This window comes from Loxodonta africana, unplaced genomic scaffold, assembly GCF_030014295.1.
Source record: "Loxodonta africana isolate mLoxAfr1 unplaced genomic scaffold, mLoxAfr1.hap2 scaffold_39, whole genome shotgun sequence".
NCBI lineage: Eukaryota > Metazoa > Chordata > Mammalia > Proboscidea > Elephantidae > Loxodonta > Loxodonta africana.
In genome coordinates this window covers 1,269,705-1,290,647 of record NW_026975102.1, presented here as the reverse complement: position 1 = coordinate 1,290,647, position 20,943 = coordinate 1,269,705, and the positions used below count along the sequence as shown (strand labels likewise).

Genomic DNA, 20,943 nt, shown 5'->3' with positions numbered 1-20,943 from the left:
CAACTCCTGGTCACACTGTAACGATTCCATGTACTCTCTCTCTCCCGACCAAGGGATAGTAACGACATGGAGTGCAGAGAAAAGTTGCAATTCCTTTTTTATATCCAAGCCCCCTTTTCCCAGTCTGGGACTGGCAGTATTCAAGCTCCTACTTGAACAGTTTCATATTTTTCTTTTTGCTGTGTTTCTGTTTAAAGTGGGCCCATGAAACTGAGCAATGTCAGGAATGATGTCACACAGGGTTATGGAAGCCATGCCATTCATGCTGATCTCTTTTGGTGAGGATGTCGATCTGAGATCCTGTGGGAGAGCACCTGGAACTACTCTATCACGGAAATTCCGGACTAAACCGGGGTCCCCAAGTCACCAAACGGTCATGCATCATGAAGAACTGGGAAAAGGGATAAAGATCCTTCAGAACATCATTATGATTGGACATCTTCACCCAGAGAGGATGAAACACTGATACAGAAGGAAGAGGCCTTTCTCTAAGACTCTAGATAAGGGTGAGAGGAAAAATTGTCCCAGATTGATGTGTGTTACGGAACAAAGGGTCTGGTTTCCACCAGAAAAGACAGCCATGATAGGACAAGATGAAGGAATTGGGAATGGATAAGGTCATAAGGAGGAGCGTCCTGAGAAAGCATTTCCTGTCATTTGGTGGACAATTAACCAAATTCTTATATCAACAAGAAATGTAGGAAAAAGTGAGGGATCAAGCTACAGAATTCATTGGGAGTTTGAGAGCTTTCCAGAACAGATTCAGACGAGGCACTCTGCTGTTTAAGATCTGTACCTGGTGGAAAGGAAGGAAGCCAGTGGACAACTAGGGCAGAGAGTAGAGGATGGGGCAAAGGGTGGTTAGAGAGAAGCGTACTTTATTATATTTTCTAATGACATGATATTAATGTACTATGTGAAGAATTAAGAAAATATCTCAGGAGGTTCTGGCAGTGAGAAGTTGAAGGAGCCCAGAGCCCACATCATTGAGGGCAGAAGATGGCTTGCAGACTCCTCCCCTAGATTCAGGAACTCCCCTTTTCCTCCTATATCTTCTCCCCACATCTCTCAAAGGGCCTAAAAAACCCTCACAGCAAAGAGAGGTATAGGATAGAATTTTTTTACATTCCTACTTTTCTTAACCTGAATTTTGTCTAGGATCTTTAATTTGCCACTCCTTTTCAGGGCAGTTTTGTTGCCCTCTCCACTACCATTATTTTTGCTGCCCCCCACCACTACTCCAGTGCTGCCCTCCACTGGCCCTATTTCCTTTTGCTTCCTAGGTTTCTAACTGGCCTCTAAAACCCTCTTGAGAGATCCCCTGCTGCAACTTCTGTCACGGAGCTTGCACTCCACTCCCAAGACGCTTCCATCTCTTTCTTTCTTAACTCGCCAATCCTACCTTCATACTCAGAAAAATACAGACCCTTATGTTGACATATACAACCCACCCACACACACAGTTGATGTGATTGTGTCTTGGCTACTGAGATTTGTACCATCGGACTCTCAAATATGGACATCTCTTTCTGCCTCACACTGAAAGAGTATTTCTCATAATGACATGGTGAGAGCTTTCTGTTCAGGGAAAGGCAATTTTAAAGGAGAAGCTTTAAATTATACATAAATATACAAATTTTGCTCCAAGTATAATTCCTTGAATAACAGGTCTTCCCTTAATGGCCACATAAACCAGGGACTCCATCAGCCTGAAACCAGAAGAACTAGGTGGTGTGCAGCTACAGTCAATAACTGCCCTGACAGAGGATACTTGCAAGTTATAAAAATGATGGTACCCTCAAATACAGCCCTTATACTGAAAGAAAAGACCAATATGAATGTCAGAGATACTCTGAAACTTGCTCTTGAACGTAAAGTAATGAAAGAAATGATGAAGTAGAAGAGCTGAAGAGAAGATTTCGAAGGGCGGCTTGAGAAGACAAAGTATGATAATGACATGTGCAAAGACTTGGCGTTAGAAAAACAAAAGGGAAGAACATGCTTGGCATCTCTCAAGCTAAAGGAACTGAAGAAAAAATCCAAGCCTCGACATGCAATAGTGAAGGATTGTACGGGCAAAATATTGAACAACACAGGAAGCATCAAAATAAGATGGAAAGAATACACAGGGTCACTGCACAGACACACACACACACAAAAGCATGGGTCGATGTTCAACCATTTCAGGAGGCAGCATGTCATCAAGAACTGATGGTATTGAAGGAAGAAGTCCAAGCTTCACTGAAGGCATTGGCAAAAAACAAGACTCCAAGAACTGACAGGTACCAACTGAGATGTTTCAACAAACAGATGCAGCACTGGCTGAATAATTTAGCCATCCGATTGGAAGAGATCCATGTCTGTGCACATTCCAAAGAAAGTGATTCAACAAAATTCAGAAACTATCAAACAATATCATTAATATCAAAACCCAGTAAAATTTTGTTGAAGATCATTAAAAAGAAGTTGCAACAGAAATTCAAGTCAGATTCAGAAGAGGATATGGAATGAAGAATATCATTGCTGATGTCTGATGGATCTGGGCTGAAAGCAGAGAATACCAGAATACCAGAAAGATGTTTCCATGCGTTTTATTGACTATGAAATGGCTTTATACTGTGTGAATCATAACAAATTATGGGTAACACTTCAAAGAACGGAAATTCCAGAACACTTAAGTTTGCTCATGTGAAACCTGTACATAGACCACAAGGCAGTTCTTCAGAGAGAACAAGGGGTACTATGTGGTTTAAAATCAGGAATAGTTTGTGTCACGGTTCTATCCTTTCATCACATTTATTCAATCTGTATGCTGAGCAAATAATCCAAAAAGCTGCACTCTATGAAGAAGAACGTGGCATTAGGTTTAGAGGAAGATTCATTAACAACCTACGATATGCAGATAACACAAACTTGGTGAAAGTGAAGAGGACCTGAAGCACTTAGTGGTGAATAACAAAGACTACAACCTTCAGTATGGGTTGCACCTCAACATAAAGAAAACAAAAATCTTCACAACTGGACCAATAAGCAACATCATGATAAACAGAGAAAAGATTGAAGTTATCAAGGATCTCATTTTATTCAGTTCCCCAGTCCACGCTCATGGAAGCAGCAATCAAGGAATCAAATGATGTATTGCAAATCTGCTGCAAAAGAACTCTTCAAGCTGGTGACAAGCAGAGATGTCACTCTGAAGGCTAAGGTGTGCCTGACACAAGGCATGACATTTTCAAACGCCTCATATGCATGTGAAAGCTGGACAATGAATAAGGGAAACCGAAGAAGAAATGCTGTCTTTGAATTATGGTGTTGGTGAACAATATTGAATATACCACAGACTGCCAGGAGAACAAACAAGTCTGTCTTGGAAGAAGTACAGCCAGAATATTCCTTACAAGCACAGATGGTGAGTGTTTGTCTCACATACTTTGGACATGTTATCAGGGGAGACCAGGCCCTGGAGAAGAACATTATGCTTGGTAAAGTAGAAAGTGAAAAAGAGGAAGACCCTCAGTGAGATGGATTGACACAGTGGCTGCAACAATGGGCTCTAGCATAATAACAAGTGTGAGGATGGCACAAGACTGGCCAGTGTTCTGTTCTGCTGTATATAGGGTCACGATAAATTAGAACTGACCTGATGACACCTAACAACAACAATATGCTGTTCAGCTCACTGCCTGTCTCTTAGTTTGCTGTACTGTGGTGGTTTGGATGTTGCTATGATGCTGGAAGCTAGGCCACCAGTATTTTAAACACCAACAGGGTTATCCAGGGTGGACAGGTTTCAATGGAGCTTCAAGACTAAGACAGACTAGGAAGAAAGACCTGGAGATTTACTTCTGAAAATTAGACAATTAAACCCTTACAGATCACAAGAGAATACTGTCCGATTCACTTGCTTTGGACATGTCATCAGGAGAGATTAATCAGTCCTAGAGGAGGATATCATGGTTGGTGAAGAAGAAGGCCAACAAGGCTGTAGGAGACCCTTGGTGACATGGACTGGCACATTAGCCATAATGATGGAATCTAAATTGCTGGCACTTGTGAGGATGACACAGGACCTGGCAACCTTTAGTTCTGTGTTACCTAAGTTCACCATTAGTCGGAGTCACCTCAATGGCAGCTAGCAAAAAATTACTGTTTGAGAGGAGAACTGAGATATGAACTTGATACAATATACCAAATGTTAAAATGTTCAAAGATCTCATGTTTACTATGAAAGAATAGGAATTGAAAATACGACTTTCAAATAGCTAGAAGGAAAAAGAAAGTAAGAGAAATTTTATCATTCCAATAAAAAAATAAACAGGAAAGGCAGAAAAAAAAAAAAAAGAACAGTGAATATGAAGTATAATATGGGAATTATGTCTAAATGTATGAGTAATAGCAAGAAAAAGGGATTAATACCTTAGGAAAAAACATGTACACTCAGCTTAGACTTGCAAATTCAGCCATATCTTATTTATAAAACAAAATTAAAACATAATGACAGAAACTTTTAAATGATGTAAATGAAGAAATTTCTACTTTTTAAAAAAAAAAAATTTTTTTTTTTTTTAATGACTACAGGAATAACCCTCTGCCAGATACTGCTGATACAGAAAGGATTAATAAAAGATTCCTTGCAGTCTGGTGAGAGAAACAGCCCAGTTAACAGATCAGTTATCAATTGCTCTATAACAAATGACCCAAAAATGAAGTGCCTTAAAAGAACAAGCAGTTACTTCGCTCACAGGTTTCCGGGTTGGCAGTTTGGGGTTCTTCTGGTCTGGGGCAGACTCAGCCGCTCTCGGCTGGGCTCCCTCATGTATCTGGAATCAGCCACCATGTCAGCTGGCGGGCAGAGGGTGTGAAATCTTCTCAGCTGGATTCTCTCTCTAATGGTCTCTTGTCATTTATTAGGGTGGCCTGGGCTGTTCCCATGGGTTCTCAGTGTTTGAAGAGCAGCAAGAGGGCAAGGAGGAGCCCTGGTGGTGCAGTGGTTAAGGGCTCAGTTGCTGAAGGAAAGGTAATCAGTTCGTACCCACCAGCTGCTCTGTGGAAGAAAGACATGGCACTCTCCTCCTGTAAAGATTACAGCCTTAGAAATCCTATGGGGCAGTTCTACTCTGTCTTTCAGGGTCACTATGAGTTAGAATATACTTGAGAGTGATGGGTTTGGTTTTTGGTAAGAGAGAAAGCCACAATGTGTCTAATTATATCCGGTCTCTGCTTCTATTAGTCTTTGTACTGTCCCAAAGGCCAAAGCAATCATAGATCAGTCCAAATTCAAGGACTGGAGGAAGAATCTTGCTCTTGAGAAAGGGAGCTGTAAGTCATATAATATGTATGGATACATACATATTAGAACATGTGGCCATTTTTGCTATCCATCACAACATGTAAATGCAATCAAGTTTGTCCCTAGTTGTGGCAGAAGCATTTCTTAAATACAATAGAGTATGCAGCAGGGTGGGAAATTCTACCAGGTGTAGGGTTGGAAAGGCTTCCACCAGGAAGTGATGTTTGACCTAAATTTTGAAATACGGGTGGATGGTTAGGAGATTTTCTTTTTTATATATTTCCAACCACTTGCCCACATTCTACCATCTGTCATCACACAAAACGAGCCCTCTGCTCCCATGTTGACATCTTTCATTTTCCTTCAAATCCTCAGGCTCTCCTCTACCTACCAAGCACAACTTCCCAAACCCTGCCTTAAAGTGTTTCAACAATTTGCTTGTTCCTTTCCTAATTGCCCCCTGGACAAAAAAGGAGATCAAGCAGAGGACAGTGGACCTTTCCCCGAGGGCTCTCCTAAGCCTCCCAGGCAGGTTTACCACAGACGTCCGGAGTCTCAGTGCTTTCTGTGATGATGTAATCCTACCCTTTTTAGTGGCTCCAAGGGAGAAGCATGTGGACAGGCCAAGAGGCTTCACAGGGTTGAGAGTCAGGAGGTCAAGAGAGAGTGGCCTAGACACCACCGCTGAGTGATGGTACCTCCAGGCAACAGACCAAAAACTCCATTCTGCACAGATGGCTACGAAGGGTGAGTCTATTGGAAGAGTCTTCTGTTATTTAATCAATAGATATATATTGAGTATCTCCTATGGGTGGGGCTCTGTCTCACTTTCTGGGACTGCCAAAAACAAGGCAGATCCCATCTTTGTCCCCAAGTTATTTACAACCCATTTGGAAGACACAAATTGGAAAATGAGCACCTCCTATGACTCAGTGCTATGATGGAGGATTACTAGGTGCTCTGAATACATAAAGCAGGAGCACAGACTGGGTACCTTGGAGGAGGAACCAGTCAACAGGAAGGGAGAGAATGTCTACTAGTCAGAGGGAACAGCCTGTGTGAAGCCTAAGTGGCAAAGGAGGCCTGAGAGGTGTTCAGAGTGGACATTGTGTTTCTAGAGATGGAGAGATTTGATGCAGGGCCAGAGAAGTGGTTTGGGAGAAATAGCGACTCATTATACTCTTCTATTTCCTCAACTCACAGTTTCCTTCCTCTTGGATGTTGACTTCTTTAAGTGAACATTGCAATTCATTTTTAAGATATAATTTCCCTCCTCCCAGCCTCCTAGCCTCTCCCACAACAGTTGCCATATTTTTTCCTAGTGCGCTGTTTAGATTCAAACTGGGCCCTTGGAACTGAGCGATGTCAGCGATGATGTCACACAAGGGTTACTGGAAGCCTTGGTGCTCACTCAGATCCTAACTGCTCTTTGGAGAGGTTGTGGGTCTGAGGGTTTCCTGTGGGAGAGAGACTTTGGATACCAAATTACAAACAGTTCTGCCTAAATCAAGGTCCCCAACTTGTGAGAGTTTGGGACATCATCTCTACGTGGGAGGAGGAGAAACATCTTGCCAGTGACCGTCCTTCCTGGTTCATCTTCACCCAGCCAGAATGGAGCGGCAATACATGAGGAAGAGGCCTTTCTCTAAGGCCCGAGGTAAGGGTGGGAGAAAAATTCAGTCTGTGCGATGGGTGCTGGGCAGCAAGGGGTTTGATTCACCCTGGAAACAAGGACCACAAGGGATCACCGAGGCTTTCACCTGAAAAAACTTCCTGTCAATTAGTAAACAGTAAGAAATTATACTGTGAATAAATAAATGAAGGAATAACTATGTGAGTGAAGTATAGAATTCTACTGTCATCTGAGGGGCTTTCCATAACAGTAGCAGACAAGTCAGATTTGTGAACTCTCCTGCTTTGTTAGCGGAAAGAACGCAGGTGGGCAAGTGGGGAAGTGGGTATAGAACCAGGTAGAAGGGTGGTTACAGAGATTTGTGCTTAATTTTTTCATGAGAATGAATTAATATATCACGTGAATTAAAAAAATATATCAAATTTATCAGGAGGTTTTGGGAGTGGGTGGTGTGATGGAGCACAGTACGACACGTTCATTCAGAGTTCCCAGTCAACGTAAGCTGCCACAGTCCTCAGCCTGGACTCAGGCAGAAGAAGGTCCAGGAAGGCCCTGCCCCTCTAGCTCTAGGGATTTCTCTTCTCCTCCAAGGTCTCCTGACCATCTTTACCTAAGGGTTTAACAATTCTTCTACATAAAGACACCTATAGTATAGATCATTTTTTTTCTCCTGTAATTGCAAAGTTTAATTTTTTTTAATTGTGTTGAAAATATACATAAAATATAACTGAATAATTTCTAATGTATGAGTCAGTGATACTCATTACGTTCTTCAAGTCATGTAACCATTCTCAATATCCTTCTCCAAACTTTTCTACAACCATTAACATAACCTCAGTGCCCCAGTGGAAAAACTTCCCCTTCCCCCTGCCCACAACTGGCAACGACCAATAATCTTTGCTTTCTATATATTTGCTTATTTCATATAAGTCAGATTGTACAGTATTTGCCCTATACTTAGGGCAAATACTAACTTATTCCATTTAGCATGATGTTTTCCAAGTCTAGCAGGAAAGAATTTTAAAATTCCAACTATAGCTAAACTCAGTTTCTGCTATCATTATTAGTTATCCATTCTTTCTCCGACTAGTGTGCCCCCCCTTTGTCTTCTTTGTTGCTGTCCCATTCTGCCTTTCAGTGGCTGAGCCCTACTTTTTGCTCCCTCCTTGATCTCTGTATCCTTCTAACGAACTGCTGGCATGTTCCCTCTCTGAATCTTGTCTCTCTCTCTCGAGCTTTCCCTCCATCCAACGCACCCGACCTAGCTCCATCTCTTTCTGCATCCTGAACTCTGCAGTCCTTCCCACAGATTCAGAAACATACACAGACCTTTAGGTTGACATAGACAACCCACTGAGACATACACAGGAGAGGAGCTTGTGTGTTCTCCATCTGAAGTTCTCGCATCAAGGTTCTCAGATACGGCCATCTCTTTCTGCCTCACTTCATCTACTAAGGACTGGGCTTCTACTCCAAGAAAAACAATTTTCATCTTCTACTGTGGCTGGGTTAAGAAGGGTGCAAGGAGGAGGTATACATGTAAGAATCATAACTAAATATACACATTCTTCTGTTTTACGTATAACTCTATAAAAAGCCTTTCAGTAAAAAGAGGATGAAAAGAGGTGACCATTGCTCTGGAGTGTTTACTCTCCAAATTTACTAAGAATATCACCCACATACAAAACATCAAGTCACACATTTATTATGAAGCTTCATGGGAATGAGGTCATTTCTAAGTTCCAAAGGAACAAATTCATTGGAATTCAATAAATGTGGAATTAAAGAAAAATAACTTCTTAAAAAATGAACTACCATAAACAGTGCCACTTTACAATGCAGACTTTGTCTTCCACAGCAGTGCCCCCAAAGGGTGGTGGGTCTCTGGGGAAGAAGAAAGAAAGCATGGGGTCTGCAGAGGTGGAGGATGTGGTGATGGAGAGGCCTCCAGGGGTCCCTATGACCAAAGCTTTGGGCTCACAGGTGAGAATAAGGACCCTGAAAGCTCAAGTAAATTAACTCTCTATTCTCAGAGGTCTCTATCCAAGAGGAAAATGCGAAAGAGTCAACAACATCCCATGAAAAAAGTCAAAGCTCCAGGCCCAGGAAGATTCCAAAACAATCTGAGAACTCTTCTCCTTTATCTTCCACCGAGCAGACCTCTCATTCCTCCAGTTACGGTGCTGCCCCAGTAAAGCGATGGGTCAGGTGCGCATATTTCACCAAGGTGCGCACGGTCAAGGGGGTGGCGGTCTCCCGGCAGACCAAAACCTCCTTTGCCCCCGTGGGCAAGATTCCCCAGGTCTTTGAAGCCGAGCTCTCTGAGGAGAGCACCATCGGCTCTGCCCCCAGTCTGGCCAACACTGAGTCCCTGGTCAGCAACCTGGAGCCCTGGCAGGAGGGGCCCCAGACCTGTACCCAGGAGCCCACTGACCAACGGGAGGAGCATGCTGAGAGACCCCGCGCAACCACCCTGGAGTGGCTGGTGACCCGTGAGCGCTTCTTCCGCTGCGTGGCCTGCTGACGCGTGTTCGAGTCCCGGGAGGCCCTGGTTGCGCACGCGGAGCATGGTGTGAGCCAGGGCTTCAGCTGCCGGGTCTTCTTTGAAGAGCTGCTGGAGAGGCGGCTGCCACGCTCAGTCCAGCGAAGGCCCAGACGCTGCCACCAGCTGGCCAGGCGTTGCCTGATGGCCGCCAAGAAGAGGGAGGTGAGGGAGAAGAGAGCAGTCTGCAGGCGCCTGGAGGAACAGCTGGAGAAGCAGAGAGAAGAACTGAAGAGGCTGAGGCACCAGCTGGACAGGCTGCAGAGGCAGGAGGCCAGGCTGCAGAAGGAGCAGGCGCACCACCGAGGCCAGAGGGGAAAGCGCCTGAAGACGTGCTAGAACCCCGGGACTAGGAGGAGCAGGGCCTTTGGGCTGGAAACGTGGGCCCTTTAGGAGAGACCTCCATTCAGGTTTGTTTAACCCAGCTCCCCTGGAAGATCATACCCTCCTTCCACTGTGACCCCAACCCTCCCAACCCAAGTGCACAGAGAACTCCAGCCCTAAGGGGGATCTGGATGGAAGAAGTCCCAGATAGCTGACCACAGACACCAGGTCCCCTTAGAGGCTCCCCTGGCCCAGGAGAGGACAGGACGGGACTCATCTGGATGGTGAGATCTTGGGACCCGAAGGATGAGCGCAACATAAATAGGGAAAGGGAAATGGGATTTCAGTGGGACTTGGGAGGGTAAGGGGGGGGCCCTGCTGAGGTGTGATGGTGAAGGGGGTGTCACTGAGTTCTTTGGAGGAGAAGGAATCAGAGAGATGGCAGGCTGTTGGGAAACATGCCTGCAGGTGAGCAGTGGAGATAAAGCCCTAAACAAACAACTCTGGGTCCCTTCCCAGCAGTATAGAGGCAGAGAAAGAGGCAGGGCTTGGTAGGAGGAGAGGAGGGCAGGTTGAAGGAAAATGAACTCACCCCACCAATGTCTTCTGGTCTCCTAGGGTGAATTTGGGTTTATAATTGGGATGCATCCATTTTGCCACATTAGGGGAATGTAAGTGGGAGGTGGTGTAGAAAAATCCCCCTGGGTGTTAACCATTTCTGGATAAGAGTTGATCCAGGGCTTGCAGGATATTTCCTGTAGAGCATGTCCTAGGGTAAGGAGTAGAGCTTTGGAACTTTTTCTTCTCCTTTAAATCAAGGTTCTTGACATGTCAAACAAACTTGCTAATTTTTTTTGTTTTCCTGTGGTCAAATCTGACCTGTCCCGAGGTCAAAGAACTGGAAGAAAAAGGCCCTCTGAGGTGAAAGAACCAAAAGAGAGGACAGGCTTCAAACCCAGGGAGAACAGCGAGAACACAGGTGATCAGAGGTAATGGTGGGAAGGGGCAGATTCAGGCCCAGACTCAACAGTGGACAACAAAGCCCCAGTCTCAGTCGCGACATCAAATCCCAAGTCTGGGGAAGCCCTGGACATGACAGGGGTGTATCCATGTCTCTGGGAGATGAGACCACAAGTATCACAGGGAACCCCCAGGGGCAGAGGAATGGAGGGCAGGGCCTCTAGGATGGGCACCTCCGTCCACAGTCTGTCCTGTGTGTATTCCTCAGAGTGACAGAGACAGCTCCTGCGAGGCAGAGGGTCACAGGCAGAAAAGAACCAAGGTGTTCAGACCAGGTAAATTCTGCAGTCTCCTAAGGATCCAAACCGAAAAATCAGAGATTCTCAGAGGTATCAGGGTGGGAGGGGTTGGCATTCCCAGGTTGGGGAGAGGCTGGCTGGGGAGGTGCTGCTTTTGGAAATCTTTTCATCAACATCTTTCTTCTTAAAAGCTACCTTCCCAGTTGATGTCCTCTATGATTTAGGCTCAGACCTGAATGGGGCCTAGAATGCACAAAGGCGGGTTATCCAGTGGGGCTAGGCAGGGAGGAGGTGGAAGCAGCATATCCGGGAAAGAGAATCTTCTAGAGGCGCATGAGTTACCTAGTGAATTGCACATGGCGTCCAGCCTTCTACATTTAGCTGTAGACGTGTGCTTGCAAGACGTGTTTGAGGGGTAACTCTACTGACTTCCCAAAATTATTTTTGGTCATTTCCAGTTATAGAGACCAGAAGAACTCACTGGCTCCAAGAACAACAAGAAATCCACTGTATCTGATTATTACTTTCTGCGGTGTGCTCTCCTGCCAGTGATTCAAATCTTTTGTCTGTCATTCTAGAGAATTTTCACCTATTTTAAATATCTAACAAAACACGTTAAAATATACATATATCTATGATGTTTATGAATTTTCAAAGCTCTGAAATTGTTTTTTATTACATTTGCAAGATTACAGATTTGTATGACAAAAAAATTTATGTCAGGGTCCCACCCTCATATGTAATTTGGTCCTGCTCCCCCAGGGTATCCAATGTAAATAGACACACGTGTATCCTTCCCTACACCTCTCTGCAGGGACACATATACACAGTCACAGGTACACAAATACATCTGCTGGGGTGTTTACTTTTATGGAAGCCTGGTCACACTCTATCCACATTGCTCTCGCCCCTTATTTCACTTGATATTCTACCTTGATTCTCTGTAAGTCATTAGATATGGCACTGACACTATATTTTTTGATCTTTTAACTTACATGAATAATTTAAATAGATGATATCAATTCAGTACACTTTATCTGGACTTCTACATGTTGTTGTCAGAAGCTATCAAGTCAGTTCTGACTCACAGTGGCCCTTTGCACCACAGAACAAAACACCACCTGGTCACGTGCAATCCTAATAATCGTTGCTATATTTGAGCACACTGTTGCAGCCACTGTATCAATCTCACTGAGGGTCTTCCTCTTTTTCACTGGACCTCTGCTTTACCAAGCATGATGTCCTTTTCCAGGGACTGGTCCCTCCCTCTTGATAACATGGCCAAAGCCATCCTTGCTTCTAAGGAATATTCTGGCTTTCTCCCTTTAAGACAAATTTGTTCGTCCATACATAACACTACTAAAATGGAAACATTATCATCCATGCTTTTTAAGTCCACTCTTCCTGCGTGTTCTAGCTCTCCTCCCCCTGTTCTTTCCCACAAGTGAATCCAAGATAATTCAGGTTAACAATGTGGTAAGGAGTCTCTCTTATCCTTGCTTAAACAAGCACACAGACTTATACACACTCATAAACATAAACAGGTACCCAAGCATATTCAAACAATTGATATTGTTTAACCCAGATGTGCTCATTTTATGTACACTTCTCTGCATGCACCTTGATTTTTTCAGTAATACTTCAATAATACCTCACAGATATTTTTCCCACTCAACTACAACAACTCATTTATTGATGATGTAGCTTTACCATAAGTTATCTATCATTCAACTATCAATGTACAGTCAATGTTTGGTCAATACTAATAACAACTATCCTTTGTGTACTACAGGATCTGTTTCTGTGGAATAGACTCCATAGCGTGAGATTTCCAGTTCAAAGTATGTTTTTAAAGTACAGAGCCATGGCCATGTCTTTCCCCTGTAGGCTGCCATAATGCACCTCTCCAGCCATGTCTCAGGGTATCCTTCACCCCACAGCCCAGCCAGCTATAGATGGTGTTGATTTTTAAATTGTGCCAGTTTCACTGGGACTTTGATATCTTCTTAACTACCAGTGTTTTTGAGCAACTTGGACTATGTTTATTGGGCATGTGGATTTGCTGTGAACGATCTGTTTGAATTCACTGCTCATTTTTCAAGTGCTTAACTTTTATCCTTCTGTGTAAAATGGAAATTGTTCTTAAGCCTTGTCATCTCCATTTCACATGATTTTCCAAATATATCATTTGTGTATCACATTTTTACAAGCTTTGTCCCCCAGAATGATCACTTGAGTCAGCACCATTAAATAAATAAATATAATTTTCTCAAAATACCGCCTTTGTATCAATGGTTATTGTGACTTCTTGGCAGATTTTCTTTCATTGGTAGAATTGTCAGTTTCTATGCTATGTAATATCAATTTGTTTTGTTACCTGAAGAGGTAGACACCTGTTAGTATCCTGCTTTTTCATGTTTTTCTTCTCTATACCTTTTAAGGCAGCCGCAGTGTTGCAGTGATTAAGTGCTCATCTGCTAATCCAAAGAAGGTTTGGCAGGTCGAACCCACCAGGGGGCACTGAGGGGAAAGACCTGTTGTTCTGCTCCCATAATGATCACAGCCTAGAAAACCCTATGGGGCAGTGAAATTGGATCGCTATGAGTCAGAAATGGACTCCAAGTCTCCTAACACCAGCAACATCCTCTGCTATCTACTGTACTATTTGTAGCATACGATTACTGTATACAATTCAAAAACAACTATCTTAATATTCCGACTGGAAATACATTCCACTTATATATTAGTTTAGGGACCTCCATTTGATTGACAAGACTTCTCATTTGAAAATATGGCATATTTTTTGCATATATTCAGGTTTCATTTTATGTACATTATTTACATTATGTACATCATTTAGTACATTAGTTTTCGTCATAGAAGTCCTTTGCTGCTCTGGTCAAAACAATGTTTTCCTAAGTATTTTACAGTTTTGAACACAGTTTGATCCAGTCAAGTAGTAGGGGAAAGAGAACGGTCTGCCCTTCTCACCCTTGCCAATTTGAGACCCTCATGTCTATACTGGAGAGAAACCATTGATTTTGATGTATTTGTCTTTTATTCAGGTGGGCAATTATATCATCATTATTTGAAAAATCTCTTATTATACTTATTTAAATTTTCTAGTTTATTCCTTCACCTTAAAACTATGTTCAGTGATACCAAAAATTTTGTCTAGTTCCAAATTGATCAGAATGAGTTGAATATTAATTTTCCATTTATCTCACACCTGCTAAGTTTGGGGATAATTTATTATGCTCCAATAGATAACTGCTACTGTGACCTGCTGACCACTATTGTAATCACACACAACTTGTTTCTGAGAGTTAAGTACTTCCACCTGGCCTCTGTTGAGCTGGGATCCCATGATTTGCATTGCTACTAGGCAGCCCAGCTCCCACTAACAACCTGAGCCTATAGACGATTGTTGCTGTTAGTTGTCATCAAGTCATTTCTGACTCATGACCACCCCATGTGGGCATAGTAGAACAAACTGTTCAAGAGTGTTTTTAAGGCTTTCATCCTTTAGTAGCAGATGGCCAGGACTATCTTCCAAGGACTCTCTGAGTACGTTCAAACGGCCAAACTTTCGGATAACAGTCGAGCACTTAACTGTTTGTGGCGTCCAGGGACACCCTACAAAGTATACATATTGGTAAGCTCTATGTTGCTGGTGCTCCCTCATGTCCGCATTCCTTATTCTTTTGATGAAATGGGTATCCTTCAGGACCTCCAAGAAATGGTCTTATAGAAGACTAACTCAGACATGCCCACATATTGGAGGCTTTTAATCCCTCTTCCAACATCTGACACAGCAGGTCTGGCATTTCGATTTCATAGAATGTGGGCCATTGCCTTTTCTAAGCTTCCAAAAGCAATCCCACAGCATATTAAACCCATTTCCAGAACCCTTGCTACGGCAATAAATCCTTGTCAACAAACTCTCCTTGACCCAACTTTATATTAAACTCCCCTTGACTCAGCACCTTCAGCACCCATTCCTCAGCACACCCCCGTCCTGCTCACACAAGGCAGCCAGGTCTTGCAGCTCCTTCAGTGTACAGTCCCTCCCCCTCCAACCACAACCAGCACTGCCCCCGGTGGCTATGCTGGTATCTGACAGCTAAGTATCTGGACAAATGCATGGGACACTATCTCAGGACTCTGCAAAGGAAAGTGTTGAAGGTGGATGGGGGCGGGACGGAACCAGAACATAAAGTATGAACATTCCAGAGGCTGAAATTAAATGAGCCCAAATCTCAGAGCTGCACACCCGTCGTGGACAGAAACAGCTCCGAGAGAAGCCCTTGCATCTTAAACATTAGCAAGCAGCCATCTAAGATGCATCCATTGGACTCAACCCACCTGGATTAAAGGAGAATGAAGAACACCAAGGACATGAGGTGATTACGAGCCCAAGAGACAGAAAGGGCCACATGAATCAGCGACTACATCATCCTGAGACCAGAAGAACTAGATGGTGCCTGGCTACAACCAATGACTGCCCTGGCAGGCAACACAATAGAGAAACCCTGAGGGAGCAGGAGAACAGTGGGATGCACACCCCAAATTCTCATAAGACCATACTTAATGGTCTTACTGAGACTGGAAGGATCCCGGTGGTCATGGCCCCCAGACCTTCCATTGCCCCAGGACAGGAACCATTCCCGAAGCCAACTCTTCAGATATGGATTGGACTGGACAATGGGTTGGAGAGGGATGCTGGTGAGGAGTGAGCTTTTTGGATCAGGTGGACACTTGACACTATGTTGGCATCTCCTGCTTGGAAGAGAGATGAGAGGGTGGAGGGGGGTTAGAAGCTGGTGAAACGGACACGAAAAGAGAGAGTGGAGGGAGAGAGCAGGCTGCCTCATTAGGGGGAGAGTAATTGGGAGTGTGTAGCAAGGCGTATATGGGTTTTTGTGTGAGAGACTGACTTGATTTGAAAACTTTCACTTAAAGCAGAAAAAAATTATTTAAAAAATAAGGATGCTTTCTATCATTATTTATATTAAATATTTAACACTGGAGGTCCAAGCTAGAACAAAACGACAACAAAAAGAAGGAAAAGCTGCAACTGCTATTATTCATAGATTACAGAAATGCCTCCACAGAAAAATTTACAAACCATTGAAATTGATGCCAGTCAATCGTAAATATAAACGAAAAAATAAACTGCATTTCTATGCATCAGCATCAAGCCGACTCTGTTGTAGCTCTTAGTGAAAGCAGAGGACACTGATAGGGAAATAGCAGGATTTGGGTGGGCTAGACAAGGAGGGGAGAACACTATTTTACACCAGGCTTCATGTATAACCATGGGTATTTGTTAGTCATCTAGTACTGCCATGAGAAAAAAATAACATAATTGGGTGGCTTTAAAGAACAGATATTTATTTTCTCACAGTTCGGGAGGCTAGAAGTAGGAATTCAGGGCATGGCTCATGTCTACTTCAGCTTCTAGCAGCTTCCAGCCACCCTTTGCGTTCCTGGCCTTGTAGATTATCTTCCCCTTTGTCTGTCTCCCTCTTCCGCTGTTTGTGTCTGTGCCTATTGTGCTCTTTTTATAACTCAGAAGGGATTAGGTTTAGGACCCACCCTACACTGGTATGGCCTCATTAAAATAATTTTAAAAATCCCCTATTTCCAAATCAGGTCACATTTATAGGTACAGTAGTTAGGATTTCAACATACCTTTGGGGTTACACAATTCAGTCCATATAGTACCCTCACCAGATATTCTAGGCTGAGAGTACAAATATGAGCAGCTGAGAGTTCTATTTTTCGTCTCTATTAGTTGGCTATCACTTGTCTGAGTCCACCCATATAAACTTTGGAGCAACTTATTATGAAGGACCAGGCCAACCTTTATTAGCCATGTCCATTATGTGGAAAAACACACACATTCCCATCACTGAAGCCCTGAGAAATTCATCAATAAGGGTGGAATGGGGTTGGGACCAAGAATTGTTTCATGGCGTTGATAACATGGAATAGCTGTTAGACATCTACGTAGAGATGTCAGGTAATAATATTGACAGCTAACACTTACTGGTGCCAGGACTCTTGTGAGGGCTTCTCCTTTCTTAAGATACTTGCTCTGCATGATACCCATGTGAGGAATGTATCATTATAAGGCACATTTTACAGATGAAGAACTCGGTACAGAGAATTAGGCTGACATTTGAATAGCAGTCGCGAACCAGTAGGAGTTGAAATGGATGGAAGTGTAAACATCGCATCCTCAGATACAGACAGACAGCCACTGACTCACTGAGGCATCCTAGAGAGAGGGTGTCAACAGAGAGAGAGGACTAAGCACTGAGCCTGAGGGCATTCTGACATCTAGAAGCTGGACAGATGAATGGCAGCCAACAAAGCTCTCTGAAGTCCAGTGTGGTTCCTGGAGCATGGTCTGTTCTTTCTCTGGGCTGCATTTTACCAGTCCCCCTCCCACCCGCACTGGGTGTCCCCTTCACAATGGCAGGGATAATGTGTACCTTTCACCACTGTGTCCACATGATGTAGACTATTCCTGGCACATGGAATCTCTCTAAATATTGATTGAATGAAAAAATGAAAATGATGAATGAAATCATAGTTTGCTACCCCCACGTGTCTGTCAGTTTGTCGTACTGTGGGGGCTTGTGTGTTGCTGTGATGCTGGAAGCTATGCCACCGGTATTCAGATACCAGCAGGGTTACCCATGGAGGACAGGTTTCAGCTGAGCTTCCAGACTAAGAGAGCCTAGGAAGAAGGACCCGGCAGTCTACTTCTGGAGAGCATTAGCCAGTGAAAACCTTATGAACAGCAACGGAACACTGTCTGATATATGGCTGGAAGATGACCCCCCCAGGTTGGAAGGCACTCAAAAGATGACTGGGGAAGAGCTGCCTCTTCAAAGTAGAGTCAACCTTAATGACATGGATGGAGTAAAGCTTTTGGGACCTTCATCTGCTGATATGGCATTTCTCAAAATAAGAAGAAACAGCTGCAAACATCCATTAATAATCGGAACCTGGAATGTACGAAGTATGAATCTCGGAAAATTGGAAATCATCAAAAATGAAATGGAATGCACAAACATCGATATCCTAGGCATTAGTGAGCTGAAATGGGTTGGTATTGGCCATTTTGAATCAGACAATCATATAGTCTTCTATGCTGGGAATGACAACTCGAGGAGGAATGATGTTGCATTCATCGTCAAAAAGAACATTTCAAGATCTATCGTGAAATACAAAGCTGTCAATGATAGGATAATATCCATACTCCTACAAGGAAGACCAGTTAATACGACTATTATTCAAATTTACATACCAACCACCAGGGCCCAAAGATGAACAAATAGAAGACTTTTTTCAGCTGCTGCAGTCCGAAATTGATCGAACATGCTATCAAGATGCATTGAAAATTACTGGCTATTGGAATGCAAAAGTTGGAACCAAAGAAGGATCAGTAGTTGGAAAATACGGCCTTGGTGATAGAAACAATGCCGGAGATCAAATGATAGAATTTTGCAAGACCAACGACTTCTTCTTTGCAAATACCTTCTTTCACCAATATAAGCGGTGACTATACACATGGACCTCGCCAGATGGAACACACAGAAATCACATTGACTACATCTGTGGAAAGAGACGATGGAAAAGCTCAATATCATCAGTCACAAAACGGCCAGGGGCCGACTCTAGAACAGAGCATCGATTGCTCATATTCAAGTTCAAGCTGAAATTGAAGAAAATCAGAGCAAGTCCATGAGAGCAAAAATATCCCACCTGAATTTAGAGACTATCTCAGGAATAAATTTGACACATTGAACACTAGTGACCGAAGACCAGACAAGTTTTCGAATGATATCAAGGACATCATCTATGAAGAAAGCAAGAGGTCACTGAAAAGACAGGAAAGAAAGAAAAGACCAAGATGGATGTCAGAGGAGACTCTGAAACTTGCTCTCGAACGTCGAGCAGCTAAAGCAAAAGGAAGAATTGATGAAGTAGAAGAACTGAAGATTTCAAAGGGCCTCTCAAGAAGACAAAGTAAAGTATTACAATGACATGTGCAAAGAGCTGGAGATGGAAAACCAAAAGGGAAGAACACGCTCAGTGTTTCTGAAGCTAAAAGAACTGAAGAAAAAAGTCAAGCCTCGAGTTGCAAAAGTGAAGGATTCCATGGGGAAAATATTAAACGACGCAGGAAGCATCAAAAGAAGATGGAAGGAATACACAGAATCATTACACCAAAAAGAATTGGTCAATATTCAACCATTTCAAGAGGTGGCCTATGATCAGGAACCAATGGTACTGAAGGAAGAAGTCCAAGCTGCTCTGAAGGCATTGGTGAAAAACAAGGCTCCAGGAATTGATGGAATATCAATAGAGATGTTTCAGCAAACAGATGCAGCGCTGGAGATGCTCACTCGTCTATGCCAGGAAATATGGAAGACAGCTTCCTGGCCAACTGACTGGAAGAGATCCATATTTATGCCTATTCCCAAGAAAGGTGATCCAAATGAATGTGGAAATTATAGAACAATATCATTAATATCACACGCAAGCAAAATTTTGCTGTAGATCTTTCAAAAACGGCTGCAGCAGTATATCGACAGGGTACTGCCAGAAATTCAGGCCAGTTTCAGAAGAGGACGTGGAACCAGGGATATCCTTGCTGATGTCAGATGGATCCTGGCTGAAAACAGAGAATACCAGAAGGATGTTTACCTGTGTTTTATTGACTATGCAAAGGCATTCGACTGTGTGGATCATAACAAACTACGGATAACACTGGGAAGAATGGGAATTCCAGAACACTTAATTGTGCTCATGAAGAACCTTTACATAGATTAAGAGGCAGTTCTTCAGACAGAACAAGGGGATACTGATTGGTTTAAAGTCAGGAAAGGTGTGCGTCAGGGTTGTATTCTTTCACCATACCGATTTAATCTGTATGCTGAACAAATAATACGAGAATCTGGACTATATGAAGAAGAACGGAGCATCCGGATTGGAGGAAGGCTCATTAACAACCTTCATTATGCAGATGACACAACCCTGCTTGCTGAAAGTGAAGAGGACTTGAAGCACTTACTAATGAAGATCAAAGACCACAGCCTCCAGTATAGATTACACCTCAATATAAAGAAAACAAAAATCCTCACAACTGGACCAATATGCAACATCATGAGAAATGGAGAAGAGACTGAAGTTGTCAAGGATTTCATTTTACTTGGATCCACAATCAACAGCCATGGAAGCAGCAGTCAAGAAATCAAAAGACACATTGCATTGGGCAAATCTGCTGCAAAGGACCTCTTCAAAGTGTTGAAGAGCAAAGATGTCACCCTGAAGACTAAGGTGCGCCTGACCCAAGCCATGCTATTTTCAATCACATCACATGCATGTGAAAGCTGGACAATCAATAAGGAAGACGGAAGAAGAGTTGACACCTTGAATTGTGGTGTTGGCAAAGAATATTGAATATACCATGGACTGCCAAAAGAACGAACAAATCTGTTTTGGAAAAAGTGTGGCCAGAATGCTCCTTAGAGGCAAGGATGGCGAGACTGCGTCTTAAATACTTTGGATATGTTGTCAGGAGGGATCAGTCCCTGGAGAAGGACATCATGCTTGGCAGAGTACAGGGTCAACAGAAAAGAGGGTGACCCTCAATGAGGTGGATTGACACAGTGGCTCCAACAATGAGCTCAAGCATAACAATGATTGTAAGGATGGCGCAGGATCAGGCAGTGTTTCGTTCTGTTGTGCATAGGGTCTCTATGAGTCAGAACCGACTCGACAGCACCTAACAACAACGACAATCTTTGAATACTTTAAGGGCCTTCATGTGTAAGAGGGAGAAAATATGATCTGAGTTGATTCTGAGACTATCTCT

General features: G+C 43.3%; 2 long non-coding RNA genes across 4 annotated transcripts in view; one reads left to right on the top strand and one right to left on the bottom strand.

Moving 5' to 3' along the window:
- Positions 1-20,943, bottom strand: part of LOC135229559 (uncharacterized) — an 847,392-nt gene that overhangs the window by 663,918 nt on the left and 162,531 nt on the right. The window lies entirely within an intron of this gene.
- Positions 1-20,943, top strand: part of LOC135229561 (uncharacterized) — a 690,153-nt gene that overhangs the window by 636,260 nt on the left and 32,950 nt on the right. The gene's annotated exons all lie outside the window — the stretch shown is intronic.